Genomic DNA, 6,764 nt, shown 5'->3' on the forward strand with positions numbered 1-6,764 from the left:
GTTCGTGCATTTTTTGTTGATATCGGTCCACTTGCCTGATATCGAGTCCGGTGGGCGGTATTCGTCTCCTTTACCCATGAGATCGAAAAAAAGATCTTGTATTCGACCCCAAAAAACGGATTTACTTTAATTGTTTGCTACAAAAAAGATATAATTAATTAGTCTAAAATTTAAAAAAATGAAATAAAAACAGAATATATAAAAACAGAAAATTAATTAAAAAACAGAAAATAAATAAAAACAAAATATATAAACTGAAAAATAGATAAAAACAGGAAATAAATAAAAAAATGCAAAAAATAGAAAAGCCGGAAAAAATACAGAAAAAAAAAACAGAAAAAAACGGAAAAACAGAAAAAAAACGGAAAAACAGAAAAAAATAAAGGAATTTAAAAAAATACCTATAATCGGGTCCTCCGACACATCGATCCATGCCCGGGTTAACGCATACTCCTCATCGGACTCCCACGATATGACATCTTTTTTCGTTCGGGTGGTGGTTTCCGCTTTCTTTTTATGTGGCCGTTTTCCTTTTCCTTTTTGCGTCTCCGCTACTTCGGGTTGTGTTTCCGGAACAACATTGGGTTCGTCTAGTGGGGAGCCGAAAGCTTGAGCCGACCCGAACGCTTGAGACGACCCCATTCCATCGGTGTTTTGATTCGGGTTCCACCCGTAGAGATTCGGGTCCCATGATAGCGGTTGGTTCAAAAGATTCATGAACCCGGGATTTTGTTGATTGTAATCGAGAAAACCGGAGCCGAAAAGGTTGAGTCGAGTGGGAACCGGCGACACGGGGCGAGTAGGATTACCACTTTGGTTTGGGTCCGCACTTGATCGGGAAGGAATGAAGCCACGGTTAAATGGATGCATTGTATAAAAAATTTGTGGAGTTTTAAAAAAAATGGTAGAGAGAAAGAGTGTTTGAGTGTGTATGGATTTAAAAATATAGGAAAAGGGGTATTATTTAAAGGAAAGTTTGAAAAATAATTAAATTTTTTTTACATTTATGACCGTTACCAACGGTAAAAAAACAAATTCATCAAACAATAACGCCGCTATGGAGATCGCGCCTTTGAAAATTTTTTGGGCATGGCGCCCTTCGTCGCGGTGTGCAGCAGCGTCATACGGCGCTATGGGGCTGCATACCGCCCCACTACATGCAGTCTAATGATATATAAAAAAACACCATATTCATTGTTAAAAAAAAAAAAAAAAAAAAAAAACCCCTCATATCTCTAACAAGTCCAAGCACTAATTTTGTAATTTGCTCTGTTCTGGAAAGAAAAAAAAAGTTTAAAAATATTAGAATGCATGGTGAGTGACAGGGTGTAAGGTCGTCCGGGGCGGTGCGTGATAATATCACGAAAACAATGTATAACGCGTGGAAATCAGTTTTTTCCACCCCCACAACAAAGTTCCACGCGTGATATTTTCCACGAAATCGATTTTCGTTATTTTCTTCACGGCGTCATTGTTTTGTTTTGTCGGGGTAATTGTTGGTTGGAGGGAAATTGTTGAGTGTGGTGGTGAGTGATGACCACCCCCACTAAAAAAGGTTGTGATGATGAAAAAATGATTGCTGACATGGCAGAACATGATTGGAAAATATCACTAGTGACTACCCCTCCCCTAAGACCATGTGTAGTGGTGAAGAAATATAATGCCCCCTACCATGGGGCATTATCCGACACGTGTCATCCCAGTCAGCATGGGGCATTATAGCATAAAGTGGTGTAGTGGGGCATTATTCTAACCCCCATATTATTTTTAATGAAAAAAAAAGCACACGAATTGATTGGTGTAGTGGGGCATTTTCAAAAAGTTGTCAGGACCCATGGGGTGGGGGCGTTTTAGGGCGTTTTTTTTAATTTTTTAAAAAAAAAAAACGCCCCACTACGGGTGGTCTAATAATTACGGTATCTAGTCTAATAAAAGAATACTTTTAATGCCACATGGCATTTTCTCCTTAACATCCCTTCTAATTAATGCCACATGGCATTTTCATATTTAATTCATTAATAATATATAATATAATAATTAATATTTGATTCTAATTTATGATAATTCATTAATAATATATAATAATTAATATTCATTTCTAATTTATGATTAAAAAATATACATAAATGATCTATAATTTTTAAAACTGTGATTTTAGTACTTCTTAAAATAAAATAGTTTAAATTACAAAAGAAAAAAAAAACAAAAATTGTTATCCTTATCTGAGATTACGTATAAAATCAATATATGAGTTTTTATAACATATAAATAAAAGTTAAAAAAGAGTAACTAACCAGATAACTATCTCGCAACAAATCTAAAATTTTATTGAATTCGATTTTAAAATGATAGACAGAGAGAACTTACGGTTTTGAAGTTTTATATATGAGATAATATTAAGATTTATAGCTACATTGATTTATGATGTGTTTTCAATTTAATATAGCTAAAAAATATATTAATTTCATTTTATATCCATTTGTGACATAGTCAATTACCTTTAATAATGAAAAGATTTTATTAATCATATATAAACCTTTAACTTATTTCATAACTTTACAAATACTATTTATTAATTAAATTCACATGATAATTATTAGTAAGAATAACAAATCTAATTTATGTCATACCAATAAAATAGGCTTTTTACCGAAAAAAAGAAAAAGAACAACTTAAATAATGAATTTTGTAAACAGAATTAAGGTCTTAGAGATTTAGTTTAAATAAAAGTTATATTTAAAAGATACACAATGATAAAAATTATCATTATTTATACATTGTTATATGTAACATAATACATAATTTCATTCATATTAATAATATAAAAATTTGTTTATTACATGTTTTTTAGTATTCAACCTTTGTAATACACAACTATTATGGTATTTTCAATATTACTAATTAAGATAAGCCAGTTGTTTTTGTGATAAATTCAAGTTAGTTGTGTGAACTATATTATATTGGAATAGAAATTCGTTTATATAAAGTTTCATTATTAATTAACATAGGTCGTAAGTAATATAAAGTTTTTTAAAGATTATATAATTATATCATTTATATTGTAAAAACCCGTGTAATACGCGGGTCTATAAACTAGTTAATTAATATTGTAGTCTACACCAATTTTCTTTTTCAGTTCCTATATAAAAACTCCCAACAAAAACAAGCTACTTCCTTCACTCGCAGTGAAAGCTTTGCCCCCAACTTATAAGGTTCGGATCTCATCTGCAATTTCGCTCTATTGTTGTGTTGTGGTATTCTTCTACTCTGTCTTAAGTTTATTATATTTAAAAATCTGTATTTGGTTGCTTTTGTACCTTTTTTCACTCAAAGATTCCACTCGTGCACACTTAGAAACTTGAAGATCGATGTATGAGGCTTAATTATCTGGCTGTATTAGTTCTGTTTGATTAATAAATGAAGCGGATTTTGTGTTTGAACAGTGTGATTTTGGGTGTATAATTGGAACGATTTGTTGATCTGTGCTCTGCTTCTAGGGTTTGTGAATGTAGTTTTGGTACTGCATTCATTACCTCGGATTGGATGTCGCCAAAAGAATCCAACTTTTTTATCCAGTAAAGCCTTTTTCTTGAATAATTTTACTGCCATGTCTTTATCTTGATATGTATCAAAGTTGGAAAGAAGAAGATACAGAAAAGTATCTAAGAATTAGAAGGAGAATAGAGAAGCTTTTTGTAAATTCAATTCTGCATGCCATAATCAAATACTACTGGCTAATAAATAGCCTTACAAGAAAGCAAATAACAACTACCCATGACTCCACTATTCGACTAACTGACCCACTAATTAACTGAACCCACTAATTAAACTGACTCACAATATTAGTAATTAACTAAAAAAGAAATATGAAGAACGTGGGCATGCAGGTGGTAGCGTAGACACGTATCATATCTACAAGAGGTGTTTGAATGTGTAATTTTCAAAGTGATTTCTGCCACTTTAAGAATTAAATAATCACACAATTAGTGATTTCCTATTGCAACTGCTTAAATGCACATCCAAACAAGTAGTTTTCTTTCTTTTTATTGAAACTCGACTTCCACCCTTTGAACTATTGCTCAATATTAAAATTTGGAGTTAAAGCTGTTTTCAATATTATTACTGTGGGTACAAGATTTAATTGATGTATAGCACTTTCTATAATTATCAAGAAATTGTTTGTTCTCACGCTTATATAGTTGGATCTTCATTGTGATATCTATATCTGCAAAATGCTGTTTGTATTGTTGTGGGGGTCCCCCTGAACATGCAACACCCACCACTACCACAAACTAATATGGATTGACCAAAAGTTGAAGTGGCATACCTTCTTAATTGTTGTTGCAAAAACGTGTATGCCCGGACACGCCACGCCAGGCCCAACACGTACCATACCTTCTAGGTGGTACAACTATTCCGAGCCCGGTCTATTAGGGTTGGCCCAACCTTCCCATACAGAATAGAGGAATATTGGGCCAGCCTAATGGACCAATCAGGGATGGGATGGAGCGAACCACTCTACCAGCCTGTAATAGGGATAGGGGTACCCTCTACAATTCTACATATACATCAAAAAGACATATTGACTGGTTGATTAGCATGCGACTTGAGAACCTTATTGTAGAAGTTGCTTTTTCATTCATAAGCCTGATGAAAACATAATTTCCGCAATTTCTTTGTTCAATTGCTGTTGTTCCGGACAACAATAATGCAAGTGGAGCAACTTTCAGATCTGGCTACCAAGAGAGAAATTCACAAGTTTTGCGGCGAAATCGAGCACATCTAGATCTATCGGTTAGTTGATTTCTTAAAGGTTGTGATTAATTGATTTTGTTATAGGAACTTACATCAATGTTCGTTTTGATTTAGTGATTCTTGAAGAAAGAAGACTGCATTCGTGACATTAAAAGCTCTTGAAATTGCACTATGATGAAATTACAACATCAGCAAGGGAGGTACGAACGATCTCAAGGGTGGTCTAGAGGAGATCTAAAGTCAAAGGACTAAAGGAGTAAAATAATAATTAAAGTTATTTAATTATTATATGAATTATCTATAAGTATTAGTTTTATTATTATTTGTTTAGGTAAGTATTGTTTAGTATTATCTGGCGTACCATATTCAACACACGATTGTTGTCGGTTTACTGTTTAATCGTTTTGAGATTACTTATTGCAAGACATATTTATACACTGATCATGTAGGTTGTGAGATCGTTTTTTAGTGTCACCAATACGTATAAACTATTTGAAGGCGTTATTGTAATATAGTGATTGGGACATGTACAATTTTTTGAATGATTATGAATATAAGGATGATGATGCGTAAATTAGAGAAAAAAAAATAATTTTTCATGTTGACTTATTTTTTGTTGCGACTATGAGTCCATGACCAATAGCCTGCGAATCTGTGGGACCACTAAATAGGTAGGGAACAAACACAATATTTTTTTCACTTATGAAATAATTTTTTTGAACTCACACAGACACTACTCATCCAACAATTAGTTAATTGATTTCATATGCTAGATTGAAGAAGATGGAGAGCAGTGTCTTTATAAATCGAATGATCTATGGCTGATTGACTGATTTGCGGTTGATCACAATTAAAAAAGGGCAAGGAAATCACTATATTAATGATGCCCACAAGCTGCTCGATCTTATGCTTCATTGATGTTTTCTTTACTGTTACTATTGTGAATTAAACTAGATAAATTTGTTGTATGTTACACTAGGCATTGTAAGTTTATAAGATAAATTTGGTGCTGACTATTTTGCTTAGGGCAGTTCATGAACCGTTCGGCCCCCGTTCGGCGGGAAGTTCATTTGTTTAGTAAAATGAACAAACATGAACAGAGGTCGTGTTCGTTCGTTTATGTTTGTGAACGTTCGGTTACGTGTTCGTTTGTGTTTGATTGCGTTTGATAGTTCTTTAGTGTTTTTATATTTTATTTAAATACTTCAAAATTGCGACAAATAAAATATTTAATAACTGTAAGTGTATAATATATTTTATTCATGAACGTTTGATTGTGTTCGTTTGTTTCCATCGAACATTAGTTTGTGTTCATCGTTCGTTGACTAAAATTAACAAGCATGAACAAGTTCATTTACTCAACAAACGAACACGAGCATAAAATCTCGTTTGATAAGTATTCATGAACAGTTCGTGAACACATATATCTTTTAACAAACGAATACAAACAAGGTCTTGTTCGTTTGCATCCCTAATTTTCCATATAAACATTCGTTTAGTGAAATCAAATCACCCAAATTCTAATGTTTAAAAACGGATTTTGGTGTATGACTAATTTAATGGAAAAAACTATTATCATACATCAAATCTGAACATTAATCTACACATAAAATCTGAAACTGCATGTTTAAAGATCCACGTTTGCACTAATTTGATAAATTTTCAAAATACTCTTTGAATATATCTCAATACCCATCGATTACAAAATTTGTCAATATATCTCAATAGTCTTCAAATTCTAATATAATACCAAATATATTAAAATATAGTCGATATATAATCGAATATATTTAAACATATTCAGTAATTTTCAAGAAATATAATTAAATTAAATTAAATAATGATACACAGTGTTTTAATCTTCTTGTTCATCTCCTTCAACATCCTCAATCAGCAAGTGTTCCAATCCTAATTCAACCTCATTGATATCTTCAACACCCAGTTCAATTCTACCTGCTGCAACTAAGATTTGTCCGTTCATGTGCACCTCAACCCCATTGTTGAGGATG

The 6,764-nt window shown here is 32.6% G+C and overlaps 1 long non-coding RNA gene across 1 annotated transcript; it reads left to right on the top strand.

Moving 5' to 3' along the window:
* Positions 1–3,157: 3,157 nt before the first annotated feature.
* Positions 3,158–5,199, top strand: LOC110918727. The gene is made up of 2 exons (XR_002581528.2): positions 3,158–4,794; positions 4,870–5,199. It is a non-coding gene; the product is annotated as an uncharacterized LOC110918727 (long non-coding RNA).
* The last annotated feature ends 1,565 nt before the right edge of the window (positions 5,200–6,764 follow it).

Source organism: Helianthus annuus, chromosome 16 (genome assembly GCF_002127325.2).
Source record: "Helianthus annuus cultivar XRQ/B chromosome 16, HanXRQr2.0-SUNRISE, whole genome shotgun sequence".
In the NCBI taxonomy this organism is placed as follows: Eukaryota; Viridiplantae; Streptophyta; class Magnoliopsida; order Asterales; family Asteraceae; genus Helianthus; species Helianthus annuus.